This window comes from Arvicanthis niloticus, chromosome 24 (assembly GCF_011762505.2).
Source record: "Arvicanthis niloticus isolate mArvNil1 chromosome 24, mArvNil1.pat.X, whole genome shotgun sequence".
In the NCBI taxonomy this organism is placed as follows: Eukaryota; Metazoa; Chordata; class Mammalia; order Rodentia; family Muridae; genus Arvicanthis; species Arvicanthis niloticus.
Genome location: NC_133432.1, coordinates 24654682 through 24667083, shown reverse-complemented (window position 1 = coordinate 24667083; position 12402 = coordinate 24654682). Strand labels below are relative to the sequence as shown.

At 50.8% G+C, this 12402-nt stretch overlaps 1 protein-coding gene across 2 annotated transcripts in view; it reads left to right on the top strand.

Moving 5' to 3' along the window:
• Positions 1 to 719: 719 nt before the first annotated feature.
• Gtf2ird1 (GTF2I repeat domain containing 1) overlaps positions 720 to 12402 on the top strand; it is a 99205-nt gene continuing 87522 nt past the window's right edge. The window contains exon 1 of one of the 2 annotated variants that reach the window (XM_076923113.1): positions 720 to 938. The gene's annotated coding sequence lies outside the window, so the exon portion shown is untranslated. Of the gene's footprint in view, positions 939 to 1204; positions 1338 to 12402 lie in introns of those variants that run through there. The other variant, XM_076923103.1, reaches the window with a different exon arrangement.

Genomic DNA, 12402 nt, shown 5'->3' with positions numbered 1-12402 from the left:
GACGTAGAAGTAGGAGGGACAGGAGTTCAAGGTCACCCTCAACTACATAGAGAGTTTGTGGCCAGTGTGGAGTATGTGAAACTGTCCCAAAACAACAACAATAAGGGTTTTAGGGTGTAGTTGTGTAGGCAGAAATGTTGCCTTACATGCAGAAAGCTCTGGGTTCGAGTCTTCCTATGTCTAGGCTATAATCCCAGCACTTGGAGGCGGACCCAGGAAGATCACTATTCACTATTATTTTCATTTTCAGTTCCTGAGTGTTCAGGACCCTAAAACAGTTTGACTGCAACCAGGGCTTTTCTGAGATCCCGAGATAAAAATAAATAAACAAAAATGCCTGTGCCAGGCCATCCAAGATAGAAACCTGGGGTCCCTTCCTTCTGACCTTGGACACTCCAGGCATAAGAGTGAGCAGCAGGGCAAACCACCTAGGTATCCTCCAGGCGTCCTCTGGGTGACCTTGATATATTCTGATCTCTCCAGGGAGGGGGTTCTAATCCGCGGCTGGGGGAGTCTCAAGGCCCTGAGGTTGTGAGTCCTCCCCCACGGTGGCACGGGGCGGGCCGTGCGGGCTAATCCCGTATGTAAATGACAGCCAATGGAGGGTGGTGTTGCGCGGGGCTGGGATTAGGGCCGGGGCGAATGGCTGGCAATCTTACTGGGATTACAGAACAAAGAGAGAACCTCCCAGAGCCCGGGCTCGGCTTCGCGCTCGCTCCGCGCCCCGCCCTCCGCCGCAGCCCGCGCCGGGGGTGGGGGCCCCGCGCAGCCCCCGGCCGGCCGCCCGCACCGCGTCCGCCCTCCTTCCCTCCCTCCCTCCACTGATCCTGTCCCCCATTCCCGGATTATTAACTCAGCAACCAGAGGCGACTGGATCTACCGAGTCCTGGCCACCGGGCCCGGGCCGGGGCGCCCGGAGCGCTTGGGGATCCTGCAAGGTAAAAAAGGAGAAAGTTTGACTGGGGGTGGGGGTGGAGGTGGGGGATGGGATGGAGGCTGATGGAGAGGGGGTGTACTGGAGCTTGCTTAGGTTTGGAACCCTTATTTTGCACCCGCCCCCCCACCTCAGTGTGTTGTGTGCTTGGGAGGTCCCTTCCCCTCCCCCTCCAGGTGTCTCAATTCTAAGGCCCGCCTTTTGGGGTGTGTGTGCACGTGATCGGGATTATAATTCGAGTTTGGAGGGGGATGGGTTGGGATGGTCAGCTTCTTCCCTCCGGATACCTGCTGGAATCGGGGAAAGCAGACACCCCTCTCACCCTCGAATTCCCTGGAGGTGGAGAGAGAAGCGCCCCACTGGCCTGGAGCCCAGCAGGCCTGGATACAGTTGGGCGAATGAGGTCAGTGGTGCTACCCTGCCGGGGGAGGTTGGTGGAGGGGGCGTCGGAAAGAAGCTTTCCTCCCCCTCCCCCTTTTCCTCTCCTGTCTTCCAACGCTCAAGCTGAGTCCGAACACTGCCCCAGAGCGGTGGTTTCTTTTGGGGGGTCATCCTGTAAAGGGGCTGGCTTGCATGGTGGGAGCCGGATCTCTTTGGTTGGTTGGGGGTGAGTCAAAGAGACTTAGGGTGGCAGTTAAAGGGGCACAGAGGGTGCCAAGGAACAAGTTTGAGGGAGCTTCGGCTGTGGGTGGTCTCTGAGTTCTTGAAGAGGAGGGGGAGGGGCCAAAGGGTGCTTAGAGTCTCCCCATCCGGAGTCTCTAGGAGTGATCGCGACCGGTGTGACACCCAGCTTTGCAGCCAGTCAGGGGCTGGGAGGGCGACCTTTTCCTGGCCTCTAAGCCCCAGGGAAACTGGGGGGGACCATGGCTCTCAGAGTTTGGCTGCTCTGTCAGGAGACTAGCGGAGCTCCAGCTTGGCATCTGGTCTGGCGACCCGGCCTCCCAGGAGTAGACTAGAGGTGGCAGTTCCTGGGGAAGCGAAAGAACTCAGGAGGAGCCGGGCTCAGCGATGGAGTGTGTATCTGGAATGTGGGGCGTGAAGGCTGGGCTTCGGCAGCTTTTTAGAGGAGTGGGGATTTACAAGGGGCTTCTCTTACGGCTCAGACTGCAGAGCTGTTCCTGGGTGCTTAGTGGTCAGTGCTCCCCGTTCTTCTGGTGGGGCCCTCTAAGACCTCTGGCCTTGGGAGGTGACTTGATCCGTTCGTTTATTTTAGCAGCGTCATTCCCAGAGGAAAAGGGCACCGGCATCGATTATTTATTCTATTTGGAGCAAGAGGAAGTGGAAGGAGGCTGGTGGCTGGCAGCTGGGAGGGGCTGGACAGTGGGGGATCAAAATGGGGTGCCGATACTGTCCCGTGTGTCTCCGTCATAAGTCACCTGCTTAGGGTTCCAGGAGTGTGTGAGATAGACTTTGGCCTCTTTAGAAAATCTACCAGCAGACCTAGAAACAGGCCTTGCATGGAGGTGGGGGTGTCAGAACCCCCTAGCCTGCTGGGCTGTGGAAGGCTTGCACTGTATTCTCACTCTATAGCCAGCTCTGAGGATGACCCAGAAATTGCCAGTTCCAACTCCAAGGGTCCCAGGGGATCCTAGCTGGGGAAACAAGGAAGGATCAGATCTGTGCAGCTTCCCTTGTCTGGTTATTGGCCCTGAGAGTTTGGTCTTGGGGACAGTATCTTGAGGGGCATGCCTAACTTACTTAAGCGCTTTGTGGTCTAGATGTAGGGCGGAAGGGGCATTCATTTCCAGGATACCAATTGCCAGCCTCTGACACGCGGCAGTCTACTGCTAGGTACTTGGAAATAGTCCGAAAGGCAGCCATAATAACAGAGGTCTTGGAAGCAGCTGCTCAGTTGCTGTGTGTGCAAAGACTGGGGTGTGTGCACGCTCGGGTAATAGCTGGGTTGTTGGAGACCTGGGTTGAGCTTCCCTGGTGGGAAGGCTTGAGGGGGGCGGGGGTGGGTGGGATTCATCACGTCTTGAATGTGGCCTCGGGACCAGAGACAGCATCTCCTAGCCTGGCCCACCTGTGACACCCTGGCAGCGCCCTCGGGATCCTTCAGTCTGCCTGACTTAGGGAGGGCCATGGAAACGTGTAGAATTATCCTCTTTTTCTTTTGAACTTCAAGATCTGGCTAGTTATGTTTCGTCCCAAGAGCCTACCACATCTGCGTTTCCAGACCGTCCTGGCTTTCTCCTGACCGTCTCTCACTTGTCTGAGTGTGTCTTTTGGTTAGACTAGATTTAAGCGGGAATGAAGCTTGCTCCTCATGAGCCACTGCATGTTGGAATGAATGAATGAATGAATGAATGAATGAATACAATCCTCTGTTAACCTGGAACTCAGGGCAATCCTCCTGCCTCAGTCTCCCAAATGCTGGGATTACACCATGGTAAATAATAGTCCTAGTGTTTTTCTGGGACATCTTTCATGCCTGGTTCCCAAGGGACACCCTGTCAATTACCCCAAACTATGTATTCCCCTAAACACAAGCCTCTCACTGTTTCCCAGTCTTACTGCATCTCTCTGTTCAGGAATGTGTGTGTGTGGGGGGGGGGGGCAAGCAGCCAGTGACACAAGCGAGGTTCTTTGGGACAAGCCAGCTGCCTGGGGCTTGCAGAAACCTCGACAGGCACTTGAAAAGCAAGATTTGTGGGGGTTAATTCAGAAGCCCCACAGAACAGAGTGGGGTCCTGGCTGAGGGCTCAGACCTTACACCAAGCTGTTTTTTCTTTTTCTTTATTTTTAAACAGGCTCTTATTATGTAGCCCAGGTTGTCCTTGAACTCGTGATCCTCCTGCCTCAGCCCTCCCAAGTACTAGGCAAGTGCTCTGCCTGAGCTCAGACTTCGTAAAGACACTCCCAAATGAAGAGAGGTGGAGACATGGATCCTTTTGAAAGTGGAGTGGTCCCAGCAGAGACCTACAGGGGAGGTGAACCTGGAGAAAGACAGATTTCTGGCCTGTAGGAGTGGAATAGCATTGAGAAGTGGGGAGCCCTGGGCAGCAGGCATGGTGTGGTCTTGACAGCTCTAATTGGAGTTGGGGAGATAGGTAGAGTGCTTGGCCCCTAATCACAAGGCTCTAAGTTCAATCCTAGCACCCACGTCAAAAGCCAGGCATGGCGGGTGCATGTATGTCATTCCAGTACTGGGTATACAGAGACTGATGGACCCCTGGGGGCTTGCTGGCCCGTCCACCCAGCCCATTTGGTGAGTGTCAAGTCCCAGAGAACGGCCTGGTCTTAAAAAAAAAAATGAAAAAAAAAAGAAAACAAGGCAGTTGGGAGTGGTGGTGTTGGCACTGCTTAGGGATGAATCTCTTTGTGTTCGAGGCCAGCCTGGTCTATGTAACGAAGTGAGTTACAGGCCAGCTGGGGTAATATTGAGACCCTGTCTCAAAAACAAAACAAAAAATCTAGAGATGCCTTTAGAGGAACAGTCCTTGAGGTTGACCTCTGGCCTCTGTTTACACACACACACACACACACACACACACACACACACACACACACGCTAAACCAGTGGTTCTAACACTGTGACAATTTAATACAGTTCTTCATGTTGTAGTGACCCCAACCATAAAATTATTTTTGTTGCCACTTCATAACTGTAATTTTGCTGCTGTTATAAATCATAAATATCTGTGTCTTAGACGGCCCCTGTGAAAGGGTAGTTCGACTCCCCCTAAATGGGTTGTGACCCACAGGTTGAGAAACACTGCACTAAATAAATAAAAGAAGATTAATACTTCTCCGCTCTTCCCCATGGGTAGCTCTGCATGGCTGCCTTGCCTCCCTTCTGGTCTTCTTGTTTTGATGGTTACTCACATTCCGTGCAGCATGGGAAACTGGGGAGCCTGGGTTCCCCCTTGCAGCTCACCCCCTGCCTTGCCCTATGACCCAAGAGGAATCTTTGCCCTCGAATCTGTCTGCACCTGGCTTGGGTCAGGTTCTATAAGGACCGAGCTGACATGGTCTGTGATTGGATGCTTAGTCAGTTTCAGACACAGTGTCCCAGGTGATGGTTATGGGCAGGAGGCTCAGTGCAGACTCTGTGGAGATGGTTTAAGGTTTTCTTCAATGGATGGACTTTATCCATGGGTGTGGAATGACTCATGGAGCGTTCTGCACAGGGAGTGTAGGACTCCCTGCAAGCACTGTTCTTCCTGACCCTGAGTGGAGCCTTGTTGCCCTGGAGCTATTTGCGGGTCCACCTGTCTCCTTCCTTCAGGACCACCCTGCTTCTGAAGTCCAGATTTAGCTAATAATAAAAATAAGGTCGCCTGGTTAAATTTGGACTGAAGATACATCAGGGATGATGCAATTCTACTGAGAACTACTGCTCATTTATAGAGCACCCTGAACTGGAGATCTTGGGGTTTTGTAAATGTTTTATTTCCTCAGATGAAGGGATGAGATGAGAGCCACACCCAAGCCATGTGAATACATGGCCTGGGCCGAGTCCAGAGCCTTTTCTTTCTCTGTTCTAACTATCCCTAGGTCTACATCTGGAAGCTTCCATTCAATCTAATCTTGGAAGCTGACTGATTCATTCCGGCTTCTCTTGACTTCTGCCTGAATTGCTCTGCCTGGCCTCACACTAACTTTGGCAATAGTCTTCTGGCTCCTTCTCATTCTCTGGCTCTTTCTGTCTTCACCTGTGTCTATCTTGTTCTCTCTGCCACCTGCCTGTGTAAAACTATCTTGGTAAAACTGCCACACACACACACACACACACACAGACACACACACCACAACACCTTTTTTTCTCTCACTGCTCTTACATAGCTTCTCTTTCCTGTGCTGAGAGTTGGGAGTATTCCATCTCTGACTCATTCTGTAAGATCTTTTTCTGATTCCTAACTTTAACCGCCTCTCAATTAGACGTCACTTTCAAACATGGCTGCTTCTTTCTACAAACTAACCTTACTTTTATTGTTAGGGATTAAAGGTGTGTACTAAGGGTGTGTCTGTATTTCAGCCAGATCACACTGTAATTTAGGGCGTGTCTGCATTCCAGCTCGATCATATCTTTGTATATGATCCCTTGCCAGAGCAGCCATGTTCTTGGATTAAAATCACTCTATAGGGTTTTTCTGCTATCCCTACAGCTTTGTCCTGTAGGGGACTGAGGGTATGGGGGCAGAGGGATAGTTAGAGCAATGATATGTAATTCTCTTAACTTTGTGTGTGTGTGTGTTTTGGGGGAAGAGGGGAGTATAGGCCAGAGGTTAACCTTGGGTATTTTGTTTCTTAGGAACTGTCTGACTGCTTTGTATTATTTTATTTTTTCGCTTTGGTTTTGTTTGTTTAGATTTATTTTATATTTAATTTTGTGTGTGTGTGTGTGTGTGTGTGTGTGTATACACATTCATGTGTGGGCCAGTAGAAGACAGAAGGGATGGATCTCCCAGAACTGGAGTTACAGGTGATTGTGAGCCACCTGCCATGGGTTCTGGGAAGGAAACTTGGGGTCCTCTGTATATTCAGAACATGCTTGTAGCAACTGAGCCATTAAGCCCCTCCACCTTAAGTTTTGAGACAGGGTCTCCCATTGGCCTAGAACTTGCCAAGTAAGTTTGGCTGACTAACCAGTAAGCCCTGGGGATTTGCCTATCTCTGTTTCCTCAGTGCTGGGATTACATGTGCCCACCACACCCCTCTTTAATTATTATTGCGTGTGCATCACAGGCAAGTGCAGCAAGGTGCTTGTGTCTAGTTCAGAGGATAACTTTAAGGAATTGGTTCTCCCCTTCAACCACCTGGGTCCTGGGGATTGAACTCGGGTCATTGGTTTCGGTGGCAAGGACAGTTACCAACTGAACCATCTCACCGACTCTTCAGTTTTTTTTTTTTTTGTTTTTTGTTTTTTTTTTTTCCTTAAAATGGGCTCTGGGAATTGAACTTAGATTCTCATGCTTGTGCCGCAAGCACTTGCACGCGCACATGCTTGTTCACGTGCCACTGTGGAGCTCAGAAGACAGGAGTCTGCTCCCTCCTCCCACCTTGTGGGTTGTACAATCGAACTTGGTTGTACATCAGCCTGGTGGCAAGTGCTTTAACCTGGAGTCATCCCATCTGGTGTTTTTAACTTTTTAGTGGAGTTTACAGTTGACTTTATTCTGGGGCCACAGGGCCCCTATCTCCAGAGAGGTCTGGGTGACATGAAGATTTAAGGCTCTTAGATCCCAAGTGTGAAAAACCTCTTGTTTTGGTGTCTATTTTTGGGAGGCAGAGGTAAGAGGATCTCTAAATTCAAGGCGCAGACTGGTCCACATTGTGAGTTCTGGCCCAGCAAGGGCTATGTGGTAAGATTTATAAAGCCAAAACTGAACACTAGAAGACAGGTTTTTGTTTGTTTGTTTGTTTGTTTTGTTTTGTTGTTTTTTGTTGTTTGTTTGTTTTTTGTTTTGCTGTCCTCATTTCAGTGTCGAGATGGGAGTCTCTTGGGTCTCTTCCTGTGATGGTCACAGGCTGGGGAGAAAGGCTGCTTCTGTTGCGGGGACAAGAAACGGCACAGCGAATGTCTCCGCCTGTTTACTATGGCTATAACTGAATACTGCAGGCTGGATAAGAGTTCATGAATGAAGAATTTTAGTTTGAGGTTCTTAGAGTACAAGGTTAATCTGGCAAGAGTTTTTATTTGTTGGTTTTTGTTTTTTGACACAGGGTATAGCTCCGGATGGCCTGGAACTTGCTATGTAGACCAGGCTGGCCTTGAACTCACAGAGCTCTGTCTAGCCAAGTGCTAAGATTCACTGTCACCCTGTGGGAGCCTTCTCCATGGGAAGATGCTCTCATGGTGTGAGGCATACATGGTGAGACAGAGCAAGTGTTAGTCTGTGTCTCTCGTCATTTTTTAAAAAGTTTTTATTTGCCGGGCGGTGGTGGCGCATGCCTTTAATCCCAGCACTTGGGAGGCAGAGGCAGGTGGATTTCTGAGTTTGAGGCCAGCCTGGTCTACAGAGTGAGTTCCAGGACAGCCAGAGCTACACAGAGAAACCCTGTCTCGGAAAAAAAAAAAGAAAAAAGAAAAAAAAAGTTTTTATTTATTATTAATTATTTTATGTTATGTGTACGAGTGTTTTGCTCGAATGTTTATCTGTGTACCAGCTGCATGCCTGGTGCCTGGGGAGTTCAGAAGAGGGCATCAGATCCCCTGGAACTGGAGTTATAGTTTCAAGCCACCATGTAAGTGCCGGGAATCTGGTCTCTCTGTAAGATCAAGTGCTGATCACCGAGCCATCTCTCTAGCCCCAAGATTTCATTTTGAATTATCGATGTGTGACTGTGGGTTGGCGCATGTGTGGAGGGGCCTGTGGAGGTCAGAAGAGGGCAGCAGCTCCCCTAGAGCTGGAGTTACAGGTAGTTGTGAGCTGCCAGATATGGATGCTAGGAACCAAATTCAGGTCCTTTGCAAGAGCAGTAAGTGTTTTTAATCAATGGATCATATTGCAGCCTCTCTTTTTCTTTTCTTAAAAACCTACCAATGCCGTCATGGTGACTTCATCCTAACTCAGTGCCCTCATTTAAGTCCCATCTCTTACTGCTGCCCTAAGGGAGGGTGACCTTTGACCCACTCCCCCTGCCCTAAGACAGGGTTTCTTTGTATAGCCTTGGCTGTACTGGAACTCACTCTGTAAACCAGGTTGGCCTCAAACTCAGATATCTGCCTGCCTCTGCCTCCTGAGTGCTGGGATTAAGTGTGTATGCCACCATTGCCCTGCCAGTTTGCTTCTTATAAAATGTAGACTGGGATAGGGTCAGAGAGATAGCTCAGTGGGTGAAGACACTCACTTGATGTACAAGCTTAATGACCCAAGTTTAAGCTTTGGAACCCATGCAATGGAAGGAGAGAACCAACTCCTGTAAGGTTTCCTCTGACTTCCACATCTGACTTCCACATTTGTACCGTGGTCCATTAATGTCCAACACATACCTTATACACACGCACACACACATCAATAGTAAAACTAAAACAGTAAAATGTAATATGTAGATAATGCTTCTGATCTTTTTGTTGACAGAACAACCCTGAGAGGGGGGTTGGGTTACCTGTGGTAGCATTGACCTGTAATCCCAGCATTTGGAAGACTGAAGCAGGAGGATTATGAGTCCCAGGATATCCGATGCCACCTTCTGGCCTCCTTGGGCTCCTGCACACACACTGTACACATAAACTCAGGTTAGCGCATACACATAAAGATCGAAAACGAAAATGAAAATGAAGGGAGTCTTTATTTTTTTCATCTATTCATTGGTCATTCCACCAGCCAATGGGAAACGCACAGGGCACGTGCCCTGTGGTAATCTGTAGGTAGCACCTAAGAGATGCTCCCACCGGTGTCAGTGTATTCTGGAGGGCTAGCTGCAGGGCTAGCTGGTGACAAGCCCGTACCAACACAGGTCTTTCTTGGCATGCGCACCAACATGATCCCACCTTTATCAGAGCAAGGGCAGTCCTTCAGTTCTTTGTAGTGGGTTGCTAGCTCCTATACCTGACAGTTACTATCAATGTTCTGTCTCTAGTTTCAACATTTCTAGATTGTCACATGGATGGCATGACAGAGTGTGTAGGCCTTGGAGGCAGGTTTCTTCTACTCAGTGTTGTCCTCGGTGTGGCTCAGACCGGGAATAAATCCTTTTGATCTCTTCCCCTTCACCACCATTGAACCAATGGCCTTGCATTTGGTAGGCAGACATTCTACCACTGAGCCACGCCCCCAGCCCCTCACTGGGAGATTCTAGGCAGGGGCTCTACCACTGAGCCACGCCCCCAGCCCCTCACTGGAGGATTCTAGGCAGGGGCTCTACCACTGAGCCACGCCCCCCAGCCCCTCACTGGGGGATTCTAGGCAGGGGCTCTACCACTGAGCCACGCCCCCAGCCCCTCACTGGGAGATTCTAGGCAGGGGCTCTACCACTGAGCCACGCCCCTAGCCCCTCACTGGAGGATTCTAGGCAGGGGCTCTACCACTGAGCCACGCCCCCAGTTCCTAATTGTTTTTGTTTGAGACAGGGTCTATCTGTGTAGCCCAGGTTGGCCTAGGACTCATTTTGTAAAATGGACAAGTTTGAAACTCTTGCATCAGTCTTCCAAATGATGGGATTATAGGTAGTCCACACCAGGCCTGGTTCCTGTCAGTCCCTGTGTTGTGGTTGTCTCACACACACACATACACACACACACACACCAGCTACATCTCAGGCATCCCTAAAGAACTTGTGTGCTCAGGTTGGAACTCTTCAAAATGGGGGAACCTTTTTCCCCTTTGTACAGGAGCATCTTCCATGCCCACTTTGAGAGCCGACTCTGGGCCAGGAATGCACCCACCCCTGATCTCAGGAGCTGGAATTTCATCCCTCGTTTCTGGTGACTCACACAGCGAGCTCCTACGATGAAATTACACCTTCCTGCTGCTGCCCTCGGGGCCTCTGGTCCTGGATCCTCTGCAGCCCAGGTGGGCTCTGGAACAGTCTATGCTGTAGGGCTGAGCAGGGCTATGGTTGGGATGGTGCCAGGCAGGGAGCTGTCTGCTGTGTGATGTCATGTTCGTCTCCTATGTTCCCTTGCTCCAGGAGTCAGCTGGGAGGAGGGGGGGGGGTCCCGGTGATGTGTCAACTGTAGCTGCTGTTTGCTGTGGAAATTCTAAGTTCCTTTTGTGGGTAGGGACGCAGGATGGGAGGGCCATGTGGCCCTCACAGCCGTGGCTGTGATTTATGTGAGACAGAAGAAAGCTGTATTCCTTGGTTGGCGGCGGGGGCCAGGGGGATGCGTGTGCAGCGGGGAAGGGTGTCTGTGTATGATGGGCCTTCCCTCTCCCTTTTTCTTTCCTCCTCCCCTTTCTTGAGACAGGGTCTCAGGTTGCCCTCTAACTTGGTATTTAGGCAAGAATGACCTTGCATTTCTAATCCTCCTGCCTCTGTTTCTCAAGGGCTGGAATTACATGCTTTTACCCCCTATGCCCTGGTTTATTAAGTCCTGGGGATCAAACTGTTCTGTGCATGCTCGAGGCAACAGTCTTTTACAACTGAGCCCTCTGTCTGTCTGTCTGTGTGTGTGTGTGTGTGTGTGTGTGTGTGTGTGTGTGTGTGTGTGGTGAGTGTGTGTGTACATGTACCACAGTGCACATGTGGAGGTCAGAGGGCAATTTGTAGAAGTCTGTTTTCTCCTTCCACCTTGTGAATTATGGGGGTCGAAACTGAGGATGTCAGGAATGGTGGGAAGCGCCCTTACCAGCCAAGCCATCTTGCCTGTCCCTTTTTGAAATGACATCTTGCTATATATAGCTCAGACTGGTCTTGAACTCTGGATCCAACTCTCTCAGCTTCCCGAGTGCTGGGGCTGCAAGTGTACACTACCATTCCTGGCTTAAATGTGGCTTTTGTTTCTTTTCATGCCCATGGGCCCTCCCTCCCTCCCTCCTCCTCTCCTTCCTTCCCTCCTTCCCTCCTCCTCTCCCTCCTAGTGCTGTGGCTAGAACCTAAGGCAGGACACATGCTAGGCAAACTTCTGCAGTTAAGCTACAGGCCCAGTTGTGAGTTTGGGGGGTTCAAAACTTTGTGTGTGTGTATGGTTATTCTGGCTTTCCTCTGACAAGTTTGGCCAGCCTCAGCACCCACCCCCTCCCTCACCATTGTATCCCTATATCCCTTCCCTGTCTCCTGAAGTCAGTCCTTAATGGTTGGACCCTTGGGGCCAGCACTCATCAAGAGGCTTTGGGAAGCTCCAGGCCCGTGGCTGGTGCAGATGGGACCCAGAATACTCTCAGGTGGCCCATCAGTAGAACAGGACCCCTGCCACCCCACCCACCTCCAGGGTGGTCCTTGCGGCTTCTGGGGGTTCTTGTGACTGGGCCAGGTTGGTCTCCTGTTTATCTAGGAGCTGGTTTTTCAGGAATAGCAGCTTCTAGCAGCAAGGCCCAGGCTTGGGGTGAGTGGGGCCCTTCGAGGGAGGTGACTCCCCTCTTTGTGCACCCTGGTTTCCAGGTGTCGACGCAGCACCCGCCCTGCTCCCAGGCAGGTGGGCAAACCGCATCCTCCTCTTTGATCCGAATCCATTGCCCGCCCACCCTGGGCCAGCCACAGCCTGAGACTCTGTGGTCTCAGCACCTCCAAGCTGAAATGGTCTTCCTGAGTCAGAGGCCATGGTGCTGCTGCAGGGCGTCCCCCAGCTCACAGGGGAGTTCAGTGCAAACATCAGGGCCTTTGAAGCCAGGCAGGAGTGGGTTCCAGTTCCAGCCTGACCACTGACCTTCTGAGTAGCTTTGGGCAAGGGACTTCACCTTGGGAACAGAGTAAAGCATCATGGGAACTAAGAACAATCTTAGGAGGAAAAGTTTCTTCTTTGTGTGTGTGTGTGTGTGTGTGTGTGTGTGTACACTATGGTACACTCATGAAGCTGATTCAGGCGGGGGTCAGTTCTTGTACAGTAACATGGCTTCTCTGTCTGGGGATCACTTCAAAGA